General features: G+C 42.5%; 2 non-coding genes across 2 annotated transcripts; both read left to right on the top strand.

Annotated features, from left to right (window-relative positions):
- The first annotated feature begins 11606 nt into the window (after nt 1–11606).
- TRNAR-CCU (transfer RNA arginine (anticodon CCU)) lies at nt 11607–11679 on the top strand. The gene has a single exon. It is a non-coding gene; the product is annotated as a tRNA-Arg (tRNA).
- Nucleotides 11680–13357: 1678 nt separating this feature from the next.
- TRNAK-UUU (transfer RNA lysine (anticodon UUU)) lies at nt 13358–13430 on the top strand. Its single transcript has one exon. It is a non-coding gene; the product is annotated as a tRNA-Lys (tRNA).
- Nucleotides 13431–17044: the final 3614 nt, after the last annotated feature.

Here is a 17044-nt window from a genome sequence, read left to right as displayed (position 1 = left end):
GGGAAGGCTTCATTAAACCGTACGTGTTGTGAGATTATATTAACGCTTCTGCTGAGTGGACCAAAGAACTGTGGCACTGGCTGTGTACCTCAATAAGGCCCAAATTAAATGCAAGTGCAAAAGTGTCTTCCACTATCACATTTATATGATAATTGCTTTTCTATCAACTGGCTCATTATTTCATAAATTTTATTTTATTTTATTTTTAAAATATTTATTTAAAAAATAAATACTTATTTGGGCTGCACTGGGTCTTAGCTGCGGCATGCGGAATCTTCATTGTGGCACGCGGGATCTTTTAGTTGGGCAAGCGGACTTCTTCTTAGTGGCAGCACGCATGCGGGATCTAGTTCCCCGACGAGGGAGTGAACCCAGTCCCCCTGCATTGGTAGCGCGGAGTCTTACCCACTGGACCACCAGGGAAGTTCCTGTTTCATAAATTTTAAGCAAACAAGAAATAGTATGAGAGTATTCTGCATGTCTTTTGTAGAAATTAAGTTTGCTGATAAGACAATCTTAGGATAAATGGGCCTGCTGTTTGGGTGCTCCTGCAAAAGATCTGGAAGTACTCAAAAACTTACTTCTTTCTGCAGCTCTAAAGACACCCTAAAGATATCAAGTTCATTTTCCAGTAAAGTTGCCCAAAGCTGCCCTCAGAAACAGACTACAGCTTCCTGTCCCCAATACAGGTGACACTGCATGGCACATTTCTAAATCCAAGTCGTTTACATGGTGTGGTAGACAGAATAATGGCCCCCAAAGAGATCCATGTTCTAATCCCTGGAACCTGTGTGTATGTTACTACATGGCAAAGGGGAATTAAGTTTGCAGATAGAATTAAGTTTGCTAATCAGTTGACCTTGAGATGGGAAGATTATTCTGGGTTATATTGGGTGGGCCCAATATAATCCCAAGTGTCCTTATAAGTGGGAGAGAGAGGCAGAAGAGGGGAACCAGAGAGATGGCAGTCTGAAAAAGACTTGGCCCAACAGAGCTGTCTTTGAAGACAGAAGAAGTGGACCATGACCCAAGGAATGTGTCCGGTTTCTAGAAGCTGGAAAGGGCAAGGAAACAGATTCTCCCCTAGAGCCTCCAGAAGGAAAGCAGCCGTACTGACACCTAAAGTTTAGTCCCATGAGACTCTTTTTCATTTCTGATCTTCAAAACTTTAAGATAATAAATTTGTGTTGTTTTAAACCACTAAGATTTGTGGTGATTTGGTACAGCAGCAATAGGAAACTAATAAACATGGCATTCCTCAATTCTGTGAGCTATTCCAGGATTTTTCCAACAAGTCCTCCTTTTTACTTAAGCTGGTTTGAGTTGGGTTTCAGTTCCCTGAAACCCAGTGTACAAGGTTACCTCATGATAAAACTGTTCTTCTCCCTAGGGACAGAAAATAGATCTCCAGAAATAAAATACATACATTAAACCTGAAAGAATCATGACTAGATTGCTTCCGCATGATTGGATATGAAAAATGGAAAGCATTTTAAGAAGTGTAATAAATTAGCATTTGAGGAGTAAATTTATTTCACTGAATGGAAATTGTAAATTAAGAAGCCACATGTTATCATTTCTTTCTGATTTCTTCCTTGATCCATGAGTTACTTAGAAGGGTGTTGCTTGGTTTCCAAATATTTGGGCATTTTTCAAATTTTTTTTGTCATTGACTTCTTTTTTTTAAGACTCCATTTGGCTAGTAAGCTCTCTCTCTTTTGCCCTTACTAGCTTTTAAAAAACATTTATATTTATTTATTTATTTGGTTGCATGGGGTCTTAGTTGCAGCAGGTAGGCTCCTTAGTTGCAGCACACAGCTTCCTTAGTTGTGGCATGTGAACCCTGAGTTGCAGCATGCATGTGGGATCTAGTTCCCTGACCAGGGATCGAACCTGGACCCCCTGTATTGGGAGCGCGGAGTCTTACCCACTGTGCCACCAGGGAAGTCCTGTCATTGACTTCTAATTTCATTTTATTTGGTCATAAAACATACTTTGTATTACTGAATTTTTTAAATATATTGAGACCTGTTTTATGACCCAGAATATTGTCTATTTTTATAAATATTCTTAAGTGTGTCCTTAAGTAAGAATGTGTATTCTGCTTTGGCTAGGTAGAGTATTCTGTAAGTGTCAATTAGGTTACATTTGTTGATAGTTTGTTCAAGTCTTCCATAGCCTTCCTAACTTTTTTTCTACTTGTTTTAGCAATTATTGAGATGTTGAAGACTCTGACTATAATTGTGGAATTTGTCTATATCTCATTCCAATTCTATCCATTTTTGCTTCATGTATTTTGAAACTCTGTTACTAAGTGCATAAACAGTTAAGATTATCCTTTGAGGAACTGGTCTCTTTTCCATTGTGAAATGAACCTTTTTATACTTGTTAATATTCTTTGCTCTGCAATCTACTTTGTCTGATATTGATGTAGCCCCTGCAGCTTTCCTTTGACTAGTGTTAGCTTGGTATATATTTTTCCGTTATTTTAACTTATTTGTATCTTTATATTTGAAGTGGGTTTTTTTTGTAGGCAGCATGTAGTTGGGGCTTGCTTTGTACCCAATCTGATAATCTCTTCCTTTTCATTAAGGTGTTTAGGCCATTTATATATAATGCTAACTATTGATATGGGATATGGCTGTATTTAAATCAATCATCTTGCTATTTGTTTTCTTTTTTTAAAAGAATTTTATTTATTTTGGTTGTGTTGGGTCTTCGTTGGTGTGCACAGGCTTTCTCTAGTTGCAGCGAGTGGGGGTTACTCTTTGTTGTGGTGCGTGGGTTTCTCATTGTGGTGGCTTCTCTTGTTGAAGAGCATGGGCCCTAGGCACACAGGCTTCCGTACTTGCAGCATGTGCACTCAGGGGTTGTGGCACGTGGGCTCTGGGGCTCACGGGTTTCAGTAGTTGTGGCACACGGGCTCAGCAGTTGTGGCTCGTGGCCTGTAGAGCACAGGCTCAGTAGTTGTGGTACACGGGTTTAGTTGCTCCGTGACATCTGGTATCTTCCTGGACCAGGGATTGAACCCGTGTCCCCTGCATTGGCAGGCGGATTCTTAACCACTGCACCATCAGGGAAGTCTGCTATTTGTTTTCTCTTTGTCTTATCTGATCTCTTTTTCCTTTTCCCTCTTTTTCTGCCCCCTTTAGATCAATTCACTATTTTTATGATTCCATCTTATCACTTTTATTGACTTATTAGCTATTAGCTATTAGTCTTTGCTTTGTTTTTGTTAAGATTGCTTTAGTGTTTATAATATACATCTTTAACATCAGTCTGACTTGAAGCTGTATTATACCATTTCACATTTAGTGTAAGAACCTTACAGCAGGGACTCCCCTAGTGGTTCAGTGGTTAAGAATCCATCTGCCAATGCAGGGAACATGGGTTTGAGTCCTGGTCCGGGAAGATACCACATGCTGTGGAGCACCTAAACCCCTATGCCACAATTACTGAGCCTGTGCTCTAGAGCCCGCGAGCCACAACTACTGAGCCTGCGTGCCACAACTACTGAAGCCCGCACACCTAGAGCCCGTGCTCTGCAACAAGAGAAACCACCGCAATGAGAAGGCTGCGCACCGCAACAAAGAGTAGCCCCTGCTTGTTGCAACTAGAGAAAGCCCATACACAGCAACGAAGACCCAATGCAGCCGAAAATCAATCAATCAATCAATAAATAGGACCTTACAGCAGTATATCTTTTTTTTTTTTTTTTGCGGTACACAGGCCTCTCACTGTTGTGGCCTCTCCCGTTGCGGAGCACAGGCTCTGGACGCGCAGGCTCAGCAGCCATGGCTCACGGGCCCAGCCGCTCCACGGCATGTGGGATCTTCCCGGACCGGGGCACAAACCCGCGTCCCCTGCATCGGCAGGCGGACTCTCAACCACTGCGCCACCAGGGAAGCCCACAGCAGTATATCTTAATTTCCCTCCTTCCATCCTTTGTTGTCATACATTTTATTTCTGTATTTGTTATAAACTCCATAATATATTATTATATATATTATTTTTAATACATTTTGTTTAAAGCAAAAAAATAAACATTGCTTATTAAAAATGAGTGATTTTTAAAATATTTACCCACATATTTACCATTTTCAGTACACTTAACTTCCCTGTGTGGTACAGATACCCATCTGGTACAATTTTTCTTCTCCCTGAAGAACATTTTGTAACAACTCTGGTAATACTGGTCTTCTGATGAATTATTTCAGCTTTTGTATGTACGAAAAATTCTTTATTTCACCTTTGTTATTTATTTATTTATTTCTGTCTGTGTTGGGTCTTCGTTTCTGTGTGAGAGCTTTCTCTAGTTGCGGCAAGCGGGGGTCACTCTTCATCGCGGTGCGCCGACCTCTCACTATCGCGGCCTCTCTTGTTGCAGAGTACAAGCTCCAGATGCGCAGGCTCAGTAGCTATGGCTCACAGCCCCAGCTGCTCCGCGGCATGTGGGATCTTCCCAGACTAGGGCTCGATCCCGTGTCCCCTGCATTGGCAGGCAGACTCTCAACCACTGCGCCACCAGGGAAGCAGGTCCACGTCTGGTGGTGTGTTTTGGGGTGTCTGTGATCTTATTATGATTTTAGGCAGCCCCTCTGCTAATGGGTGGGGTTGTGTTCCTGTCTTGCTAGTTGTTTGGCATGGGGTGTCCAGCACTGGAGCTTGCTGGCCGTTGAGTGGAGCTGGGTCTTAGCGTTGAGATGGAGATCTCTGGGCGAGCCTTTGCCAAGTGATATTACGTGGGGCCTGGAGGTCTCTGGTGGTCCAATGTCCTGAACTCGGTTCTCCTACCTCAGAGGCTCAGGCCTGACACCTGGCCAGAGCACCAAGACACTGTCAGCCACACGGCTCAGAAGAAAAGGGAGGAAAAAAAAGAAAGAAAGAAAGAAACTCTTTCTGGGGGCCCGCGGCCCGTCCCCGTGCCTCTGGGCCCAGCTCCCTCCGCTGTCTCTGCCAGGGCTATAGCCGAGGCCGGTGCCACCCACTTTCGGTTTCTAGACTGCTTTTTTAAGAGCAGTTTTAGGATCATAGCAAAACTGAGTGGCAGGTACAGAGATTTCCCATATGTCCCCTGTCCCCACACATGAATAGTCTTCCCCATTATCAACATCTCCCACCAGAGTGGTACATTTGGTACAGTTGATGAACTTACACTGACTCATCTTTATCCCCTAGGGTCCATAGTTTACACTAGGCTTTATTCTTGGTGTTGTACATTCTATGGGTCTGGACAATGTATAATGACAGGTATCTACCACAGTATCACACAGAGTAGTTTCACTGCCCTAAAAGTCCTCTGTACTCCACCTTTTTAGCTTTCCCTGCCATTCTGAACTCTGGCAACTACTGATCTCTTTACTAGCTCCATAGTTTTGCCTTTTCCAGAACGTCATATAGTTGGAATCACACAGTATGTAGCCTTTTCAGATTGGCTTCTTTCACTTAGTAATATACATTTAAGGTTCTTCCATGTCTTTTCATGGCTTGAGAGATTACTTCTTTTTAGCATTGAATAATATTCCATTGTCTGGATGACCACAGTTTATTTATCCATTTACATACTGAAGAACATCTTGGTTGCTCCCAGGTTTTGGCAATTATGAATAAAGCTGCTATAAATATGTGTGTGTAGGTTTTTGTGTGAACATGAGTTTTCAACTCCTCTGGGTAAAAACCAGGACACGTGGCTTCTGGATCGTATGGTAAGAGTATGTTTAGTTCTTTTTTAAAAAAGCTGCCAAGCTGTTTCCAAAGTGGGTGGACCATTTTGCATTCTCATCAGCAATGAATGAGAGTTCCTGTTGCTCTACATCCTCACCAGCCTGTGGTGCTGTCAGTGTTCTGGATTTTGGCCGTTCTAATAGGTGTGTAGTGGTACCTTATTGTTGTTTTAATTCACATTTTCCTGATGACATATGATATGGAACATCTTTTCGTATACTTATTTGCCATCTGTCTATCTTCTTTGGTAAGTTATCTGTTAAGGTTTTCGGCCCATTTCTTGATCAGGTTGTTTGTTTTCTTATTGTTGAGTTTTTAAGAGTTCTTCATGTATTTCAGGACTTACCTGGTGGCACAGTGGTTAAGAATCCGCCTGCAGGCTTCCCTGGTGGCGCAGTGGTTGGGAGTCTGCCTGCCGATGCAGGGGACACGGGTTCGTGTCCCGGTCCTGAAGGATCCCACATACCGCGGAGCGGCTGGGCCCGTGAGCCATGGCTGCTGAGCCTGCGCGTCCGGAGCCTGTGCTCCACAGCAGGAGGCCACAGCAGTGAGAGGCCCGCGTACCGCAAAAAAAAAAAAAAGAATCCGCCTGCTAATTCAGGGGCCATGGGTTCAAGCCCTGGTCCAGGAAGATCCCGCATGCCGCGGAGCACCTAAGCCCGTGGGCCACAACTACTGAAGCCCATGCACCTAGAGCCCATGCTCCGCAACAAGAGAAGCCACCACGATGAGAAGCCCACACACCACAACGAAGAGTAGCCCCCACTCGCCACAGCTAGAGAAAGCCCGTACAGCAATGAAGACCCAACGCAGCCAAAAATAAAATAAATTAAATAAATAAATTTATTTATAAAAAAGGAGTTCTTGGTATATTTCAGATAACAGTCCTTTAACAGATACGTCTTTTGCAAATATTTTCTCCCAGTCTATGGCTTGTTTTTTTCATTTTCTTGACAGTATCTTTCAAAGAGCAGAAAAGTTTAATTTTAATGAAGTCCAGTTTATCAATTTTTTCTTTCACGGATCAGGCCTTTGGTGTTGTATCTAAAAAGTCATCAGCAAACCCAAGGTCATTTGGATTTTCTTCTATGTTATCCTTTATGAGTTTTATACTTTTGCATTCTACATTTAGGTCTATGATCCATTTTGAGTTTTTGTGTGTGTGCGTGAGAAGGGTGTAAGGTCTGTGTCTAGATTAACTTTTTTGCATGTGAATGTCTAGTTGTTCCAGCAACATTTGTTGAAAACTCAAATGCTTTTAAATGATATTTATATGTGTACAATATAAATGTCAGCTCCATGGATGTTCCCAAGCCCTTTGAAATTCAGATAACATTTGGTTCAAATACCCAATTCCAGTGCCTCTGAGGATACTCTGGGGCTTAGTCTCCTCTTGGTGTCCTCTGGTTGAGGTCTTCCTTCCAGCAACATTAGAGCCCTTCTACTCAGTGTTTCTTCTTGCTTTTCCCCACCTTGTCCCTGGAGACTGCCCCAATCTCTTCTCCCTGAAGCATCGCTCATCCACAGTATATGTAAGCATATATTATCAAAGGAAGAGAGCCATGGAGGAGATGATGTTCTAGGGCCGAATGACCTAAACAGGATTTTAACATTTCTGAACTTAAAAATCCCTGGTCCAAAAAAAAAAAAAAAAAAAGTCCCTGGTCCATTCTTTCTTATGGAGAAATCACCCTGTACCTGTTCCATCCACGTTGTGCTGGGTCCCTGTTGGGGTCACTGCTGGCCCATATGACATCTTCGTGCACATTTAGAAAAAGGCAGCCCTTCTTCAGAAGGCTTTGCAATATGCAGCTTGACAGCAGAAAGTGGGTCAGATTTCAGCCTTAGCTTCCCCCTCATCTTGCTTTAGCCCCCATCCTTCCCTAACCTACTGGTCCTCAATCCCCCAGATTCTCATTCATTTCTTTTTTTTTTTGCGGTACGTGGGCCTCTCACTGTTGTGGCCTCTCCCGTTGCGGAGCACAGGCTCCGGATGCGCAGGCCCAGCGGCCATGGCTCACGGGCCCAGCCGCTCCGTGGCATGTGGGATCCTCCCAGACCAGGGCACGAACCCGTGTCCCCTGCATCGGCAGGCGGACTCTCAACAACTGCACCACCAGGGAAGCCCATCATTCATTTCTTGTAGAGCAGTTTAGCTCTTTCTTTACTGGCTCCAGGCCATCCAAGTTATTCCCAAAGGTCTCATCTTCATAATTAATTTTAAAATGTGCTCTTCAACTTTAATAATTATAACTCTGAAAGGAACACTGGGGTGTTGAAAATTTTTTTCCCTCACTACATGCACATCATGATGATGGTGATAGTGATGGTGATGATGAAGGTAATGACAACAGCCCTTAAGTCAATATGCTTAAGTTATTACATGAGGAGAAAAATGGTCTTTTGCAGAAAAATCAAAGGTCCTTTCTTTGACATGTAAGAGATTGTATATTATACCCCTGTTTGCCACAGAATAGAAACCAGAGTCTCTAAAGTGCTTTAAGCTCTCAAAATTAAAAATGCTGAACTCTGCAGATGCATTCTGTAAATGTATAAGTATGGCAGAAAGCCAGAAAGTTCCTGGAAGACAACAGGATGTCAGCCCAGCTTTATGAAGCATATGTATTGTCATCACATTCTTTGTTTTTTCTATATTTTCAAGTTGTCATAGTTTTCTTTTTTTTTAAATAATGCATTACTGTCTTTTTAAAATATTTATTTATTTTTTGGCTGCGTTGGGTCTTCATTGCTGCGCACGGCCTTTCTCTAGTTGCAGAGAGTGGGGACTACTCTTTGTTGTGGTACACGGGCTTCTCATTGTGGTGGCTTCTCTTGTTGTGGAGCATGGGCTCTAGGCACATGGGCTTCAGTAGTTGTGGAGTGTGGGCTTCAGTAGTTTTGGCCCACGGTCTTAGTTACTCCGTGGCATGTGGGATCTTCCTGGACGAGGGCTCGAACCTGTGTCCCCTGTATTGGCAGGCAGATTTTTAACCACTGCACCACCAGGGAAGCCCTGTATCACATTCTTTAACAGACCAGGAGGAAGCAGAGGCATGGGCCACATCTTTGACATAATGTATTTCTGCAATTCTAAGGTACACCAACAGCATTTGGGAGAAACAAAAAAGGCAGTGCATTAAATGTTCACACTAGCAATAGGCTACATCCATCCTGATTTCGGAACTTTATAGTGAGAACAGTAAAACTGTATCTTAGAAGTAAGGAGTATTGTACTTTCTGTTTAGGTCTTCTACAGCACATTATTCTATATCCTGAAGAAAAAGTTATTTCAATAATAGTGTTGCTAAATACATGCAAAATTGGCTTTCAAATAGAAACGATAGAATCAGTACATTCAAAACTAGGCATAAGGTTAATTGAATAGTCTTTTTCTGGACTCAAACTATGGAATATAAAGATTTGGTAAGGCTATGAATAGTAGAGACCAACTTCTCTAAGCCTAGTTTTCTCATCTACAAAATGGGTAAATTAAAGTACCACCACTGTAAGATTGGTGTGAAGATTGAATGAAATAATACATGTAAAGTGCTTAGCATAGTGCCTGGAACACAATACTGTCTCCTGCTCTGAAGAAATTCAGAAGAAACTGCAAAGAGGGGGCTGGGGGATTACTTATTCCCGGTACTATTCAATCCAATCCAACAAATATTTCATGACCACCTACTGTATGCTAAGAATTGGGCTGAGAAGTGCGTTAGGAAGAAATAAAGAAGAGTGTTGTGCCCATCTTGTCTTAGGAAGATGAGAAATATTGAGTACATTTAATTTTATTAACTGAACTTTGTATTGAAATATTGACTGCTGTACTTAAGTTATCAAATATTATTAAACTTTAGGTATTAAGCACATTATGTTGCTCTAAATATACATAATTAATTTAATGTATACTGTTTTATATACATGACTTCGGGATAATTTTGTATTTGTCATTAATACTACCCAAAGAATATTTTATTTTTAAGTGGTACTCACCCTTGCTTCTGCAAGAAAATTAAAATAAATGAGCCAATTGGAGTAGAGCTCTCACCTCTAATTACTGGGCCTTAGGAGTAAATGAATGAAAAACTACCCCTTAGTTCTGAAATAGCAAACTTGGAGATGTACTAGGACATGGCAGGTCCTTGTTCCTGACGATAAGGGTGAATGGCCTTGAAGGACATTTGAAGATTAGATGTTATCCTAAGTGTGTGTACTAGTCAGTTTCCAAGACGGCCCCCAGTGATCCTTGCCTCTGATAACAGCTGCCCCAGTCAAAATCTGATTGCTTTCTCATGGAAGACCCCAAGCAAGAGTTTCCTGGCCAAGCCCTTTCCAAATTCCTGACCCATACATGACTGCAGTTGTTTGAGGCCACTACATTTTAGGATAATTTATTACCGATACAGTACCTATTGAGGTAAGGTTAAGTCATTGAAGGTTACTAAATAGAGAAGTAAGTGGTCAGACTTGCATCTTAGAAATAATTCTGCCTGCGAGGTGGAAGTTGGATGAAGGAGGTGGATGCTGGGAAACTAAAGGCAGGACACTAGTGAGGGAGCGATCATACCATCCAAGGATGAGGTGGTAGGGACTGAAACTGCATGGCAATCAAGCTGGAGGTTAGAGACACAGATTGTTAACCAAAACGTCAGAAGCGGAGACCTGACTGAAATAAAAAGTGTTTATCTGTGGTTTGTTAGGACTGCATCAGGGGAGACACAGATTCTAGAAGCACTTGAATTGTGTTTGGCTGTACAACAAAGTGCGGGAGGCTTACAAAGGCAAAAACTGCAAGGTTACAGTCAGTTAAATGAGTTTTTATCGAGAACTGTAATTTGGAGCTGGCAAGAAGTAAGGGTGCTTATTAAGTAAGGATTGGATGGGGTCTGAGATCGTCGCACAGTTATAAGGGGAGACCCTGAGACCATAACGTTGCAGCTGGCAGGTGTTGCTCTGAAGACAGCTGGTGGTGTCCTTGGGTCTGCTATAGTTCAGTAAAGTTCAGGTTCTCAGTGGTGCAGAGACTGTCTGAGATCAGATCCTCAATGGCTCCCCAACTCCATTTTTGTATGCCTGAACTGCGATTACTCCATTATAATTTCTACTTGTCATCAGGATCAAGCAGTGTTTATAAAAGATAGAACTGCCTCCATCAAGTGACTGATCGCCTGTGGCAGGAAAGGTAGAGACTAAAATGGTTTCTGTGTTGTTTCTTTTCTTCTAGAATCTTGCCATATTTATAGATTCCCCAGCTACTTGCTGAAGAAAGAGTCAGTCTCATGCTACTTCTCCATCTCAGCTCAGAAATCTCCCTTTGAAGGTCTCACTCTTTTATCCAAGATAAATGTATTTACCTCGTTGCACTTCGTGGATTTATAATAAGTACTAGCTATAAATATCTTCCCATAACTCGGGGGGTATGTGGGTGTTCTCCTTAAACTAAGTGTTCTTTAAAATATTTCGTTCTTCAAGATTTTTCTCACATCAGCGGTTTTCTATTTATTTGAAGAAACCCTAAAAATGCAGTCTGCATTTCATATGTTCTTTTAAGCTACTTAAACAATATTTTTAAGACATCAGTGATGTAATCTGGTTTTAAGAGCCAACTGACTTACTTTAAATTAAAACTTAAACATATGCCCATTAAGAAATTAGCCAAGAAAAAACAGTAACATTAATCTCCTAAGGTTTTGTTTTTTAAAAAAGGTTTTCTTTTTAACTTTGCAGAAATCTTTTGGGAATAACTAGTTTTTACTTTGAAGAAACGTTTATCGGAAGTTTAGCGATTCTTTCTATTTTTAACTCAGGCTCTCCCCTTGGAACCAATGCATGCCTCTGGACCCGTTATGGCTTTGACTCTAAGCAAGGCTCTCTTGGGGACTTCCCTGGTGGTCCAGTGGGTAAGACTCTGCACTCCTAATGCAGGAGGCTCAGGTTCGATCCCTGGTCGGGGAACTAGATCCCACATGCATGCTACAACTAAGAGTTTGCATGCCCCAACTAAGAAGCCTGTGTGTTGCAACCATGAGCCTGTATGTCACAACTAAAAGATCCCGCATGCCACAACTAAAGATCCCAAGTGCCACAACTAAGAGCTGGTGTAGCCAAAATAAATAAATATTAAAAATAAATTAAACTAAACAAAGCTCTCCTTCTTTGCTCAGGCAGTACTGTGAGGGATTTCCCAGCTACCTGTGTGAACCTAAGAAACTATAACTCTTCTCTTTAAAAATCCCTGTGTTTGGGGCTTCCTTGGTGGCGCAGTGGTTAAGAATCCACCTGCCAATGCAGGGGACACGGATTTGAGCCCTGGTCCGGGATGATCCCACATGCTGCGGAGCAACTAAGCCCGTGCACCACAACTACTGAGCCTGCGCTCTAGAGCCCACGAGCCACAACTACTGAGCCTGCATGCCACAACTACTGAGCCCTCGTGCCACAACTACTGAAGCCTGCACGCCTAGAGCCTGTGCTCCGCAACAAGAGAAGCCACCCCGGTGAGAAGCCCACACACTGCAATGAAGAGTAGCCCCGTTCATTGCAACTAGAGAGAAAGCCCACACAGAGCAACGAAGACGCAACACAGCCAAAAATAAATAAAAATAAATAAAAAAATAAAAATCCCTGTGTTTGAGCTCATAAAACTCAATAAAAACAAACAAACAAAGAAAACAAACAACCCAATCGAAAAATGGGCAGGCAGAAGACTAAATAGACATTTCTTAAAGAAGACATACAGATGGCCAACAGGCACGTGAAAAGATGCTCAACATCACTAATTATTAGAGAAATGCAAATCAAAAGTACAATAAGGTACCACCTCACACTGGCCAGAATGGCCATCATTAAAAAGTCTACAGATAAGAAATGCTGGAGAGGGTGTAGAGAAAAGGGAACTTTCCTACACTGTTGACAGGAATGTAAATTGGTGCAGCCGCTATGGAAAACAGTATGGAGGTTCCTCAAAAAACTAAAAATAGAGTTGCCATATGATCCAGCAATCCTACCCATGGGCATATAATTCAAAAAGATACATGCACCCCTATTTTCATAGCAACACTGTTCAGAATAGCCAAGACATGGAAACAACTTAAATGTCCATTGACAGATGAATGGATAAAGAAGGTGTGGTACATATATACAATGAAATACTACTCAGCCATAAAAAAATAATGAAATAATGCCATTTGCAGCAACATGGATAGAACTAGAGACTATCATACTAAGTGAAGTTAAGTCAGAAAGAAAAAGACAAATATCATGTGATATCACTTATATGTGGAATTTAAAATATGACACAAAAGCACTTAACTACAAAACAGAAACAGACTCACAGACATAGAGAACAGACTTGTGGTTCCCAAGGGGGAGGGGGGATGGGGGAGGGATGGAGTGGGAGTGAGCAGATGCACACTACTATATATAGAATGGATAAACAAGGTCCTACTGTATAGCACAGGGAACTATATTCAGTATCCTGTGTTAAACCATAATGGAAAAGAATGTGAAAAAGAATATATATATATATACGTAAAACTGAATCACTTTGCTGTACAGCAGAAATTAACACAACATTGTAAATCAACTATACTTGAATAAAAATAAATTAAAGAAAAAAATCCCTGTGGGGAATTCTCTGGTGGCCCAGTGGTTAGGACTCAGCACTTTTACTGCTAAGGGCCTGGGTTCAATCCCTGGCCAGGGAACTAAGATCCTGCAAGCCACACAGTGCAGCAAAAAAAAAAAAAATCCCTGTTTTTGAATCATTTCAAAGAAACATAGAGCATAGACCACAGTAAGGTTCACTTCAGGATAAGCTGTGTGGTATGAGTCAGGGGCACTTGGGAAAACTCCCTTCCAGAGACTGCTTTTCCTTTGTTTTTCCACAGAAACTGGGATTCCATTATTAGATAAGCCTGATTCTGGCACTAATTCTGATGGGTGGTTCCCCCGCCCACCCCACCGCACTAAGCAATTCTCCAACATCAGCTGAGTGTCCTGCAATTCAACTCAATTCTGACACTATCTGCCCAAAGATAGCATCAGATCCCACAGGTTAAGGGCTCAGTCCTGCAAGACTGTCCCTACTTCAGATGTCAATCACAAGTCCAGGTTGTTACCTGTGCTTCTGACCCAACAGCTATAAATTAGAGGTTTCCATGACTCCCTTCTTGGGTTCGATTAATTTTCTAGACCAGCTCACAGAACTCAGATACCAGTTTACTCACTAGATTACTTGTTTATTGCAAAGGATATTAAACGATTCGAATCAACAGCCAGATATAGAGATGTATAGGGGAGGTGCCGAACAAAGGAACTTCTGTCCCCATGGAGTTTTGGGCCCAGCACAGTGGCATGTGGAAGCATTCTTGTTCTCCAAATCCCATCCTTTTGGGTTTTTATGGAAACTTCCTTACCTAGGCACAATTGATTTAATCATTGGTCACTGGTGACGGATCAGCTTCTAGCTCCCCTCTCCTCCCTGGAGATGGGGGCGTGGGACTGAATGTTCCAACCCGCTAGGAGTAGGCCAGGAGAATCAACCATATTCTCCTGGCCTACTGCCCTCAATCTGAGGTGAGGTCCAAAAGTCACCATTAACATCACAAAAGACACCTTGGTCACTCTCTTCACTTGGGAAATTCCAAGGGTTTTAGGAGCTCTGTGCTAGGAAAAGGGACTGTGACCAAATATATATTTCTGATTATGAATAACAATATCACAATGAGTCATTATTAGATGACTCCAGGAGTCCCTTACTAAATTGTATGTGACCTTTGTCAATGAAAAAATTAATCAGTAGTAGATCTAAGAAAGAAATGGAAAATTGTATTGGTGCCAACCTGAGGATTATAGCCTGGGAGACAGTCTTTCAGAAAGCTCTGAGGACTATTTCCCTCTTTAGAGGTCAAAGTACAGTTATCTTTGAGACAAAGGGCTATAGTCAATTGACAGTTTACACAATCCAGATTTCCACGTGGGTCTTGGCCCTTTACGAGATTAAGAAGGAAGTTTATCTCGTTTATGAGATTAAGAAAGAATGTTATCTCCTAAAGAGGTCTGGTTAAAGCAGATACACCACATGCACCAAAGGGAAGGGAGGCTGCCCAAAGAGGCAAAGAAAAATTTTATGTTTAAATTTTTCTTATCTTGCCATAAACTATGAATTTTATTTCATCACCTTGTAGAAAGGGATTTTCCGCTGCCTCCTAGGTTCATTCTCCACCCTTCTTCGCCCTGCAAACAAAACTGGTTATTCCTGCTGCTGGTCCTCTAGGGAAAAGTGGGCTCTCGTGTGTGTGTGTGTGTGTGTGTGTGTGTGTGTGTGTGTGTGTGTGTGCGCGCGCGCGTGTTTAGTTTTAATGTTTTTTTTTTGTTTGTTTGTTTTTGCGGTATGCGGGCCTCTCACTGTTGTGGTCTCTCCCGTTGCGGAGCACAGGCTACGGATGCGCAGGCTCAGCGGTCACGGCTCACGGGCCCAGCCGCTCCGCGGCATGTGGGATCTTCCCAGACCGGGGCACGAACCCACGTCCCCTGCATCGGCAGGCGGACTCTCAACCACTGCGCCACCAGGGAAGCCCTAGTTTTAATGTTAAAAGGAATGTGACTGAATTTTAGACCCGTATTTGGTAGGAGCGACATATATTCATGACTGTGTGTAGCATATAATAGGTGCTCAATAACTGTGGAATAAATGAATGCATGGATGAATTAAAAGTGAATGAATTCTGGGTAACATTGCATTAGAAGATAAAAATTCTGCTTTTAAACACATGTATGAAAAGCAGTAATCTAGTTCACACTTGAAGTCCGGTTCGCTCTGATGGCCGACAAGCATGGGAATACCTGTTCTGGCTAGATCTTTGCAGGTTCCTCAGGGATTATCAGGAAGGGCTACTGGCCACGAGCAAGAGGAGAGCAGGGAAAGAAAAAGAATAGAAAAATCAAAATTTCAATTGATGCACAATTTTGTTTTTTAATGCTAATACTCTTTTAAAAAAAAATAATTAGGCTGTGTTGGGTCTTCATTGCTGTGCGCAGGCTTTCTCTAGTTGCAGGGGGGGGGCAGGGGGGGCGGGGCTCCTCTTCGCTGCAGTGCGCGGGCTCTAGGCGCACAGGTGGCTCGCGGGCTCCAGAACGCAGGCTCAGCAGCTGTGGCGCCCCTGCATTGGCAGGCGGATTCTTAACCACTGTGCAACCAGGGAAGTCCCACACTTCTTTTTTTATCTTTGTCTTTGGTATTTTCTTTCCATTACGGTTCAATAAGCTCAAAAAAAGCTTTAAATGATTTAAAGCTGCAAAGTAAAGTCACTAGATTTTTTTTCCAGTTTTTCATTTTGAAATCATTATAGATTCACAGGAAATTGAAAAGCTAGTACAGAGACTAGTGTACGCTAGAAACTGTATACCCTATAATAAAATATATTTTTTTAATGTAAAATCCAGTTAAATAGTTTGGGACCACTTTATTCCATTTAATTATTCTTCTGAAATGCTGATTACTTTATTATTTTTTATAATTAATTTATCTTTGGCTGCGTTGGGTCCTTTTTTAGCATTTAAAAAATTTATTTATTTAATTTATTTTATTTTTGCCTGCATTGGGTCTTCATTGCTGTGTGCAGGCTTTCTCTAGTTGCGGTGAGCAGGGGTTACTCTTCATTGCGGTGCATAGGCTTCTCATTGTGGTGGCTTCTCTTGTTGCAGAGCACGGGCTCTAGGTGCGCGGGCTTCAGTAGTTGTGGCTCACGGGCTCTAGATCACAGGCTCAGTAGTTGTGGCACACAGGTGTAGCTGCTCCACGGCATGTGGGATCTTCCTGAACCAGGGCTTGAACCAGTGTCCCCTGAATTGGCAGGCGGATTCTTAACCACTGTGACACCAGGGAAGCCCTGCGTTGGGTCTTCGTTGCTGTGCACGGGCTTTCTCTAGTTGCAGCGAGCGGGGGCTATTCTTCGTTGCAGTGCGCGGGCTTCTGATTGCAGTGGCTTCTCTTGTTGCGGAGCACAGGCTCTAGGCATGCAGGCTTCAGTAGTTGTGGCTCACAGCCTCAGTAGTTGTGGCACGTGGGCTCAGTTGTTGTGGCTCGCGGGCTTAGTTGCTCTGCGGCATGTGGGATCTTCCTGGACCAGGGCTCGAATCTGTGTCCCCTGCATTGGCAGGCGGATTCCTAACCACTGTGCCACCAGGGAAGCCCCTGAAATGATGATTACTTTAGTACTTAGGATCCAACAGAGTTGATCACATTTAAAACGGTATGTCAGACACACTTCTGATTAAGGAATCAAGATGGTACCAAAAAAAGTCATCATGCTCTCTC

Source organism: Lagenorhynchus albirostris, chromosome 1, assembly GCF_949774975.1.
Source record: "Lagenorhynchus albirostris chromosome 1, mLagAlb1.1, whole genome shotgun sequence".
NCBI classification, from domain to species: Eukaryota; Metazoa; Chordata; class Mammalia; order Artiodactyla; family Delphinidae; genus Lagenorhynchus; species Lagenorhynchus albirostris.
Note: the sequence above shows the minus strand (reverse complement) of the source record. Positions and strands in the feature narration are given on the sequence as shown.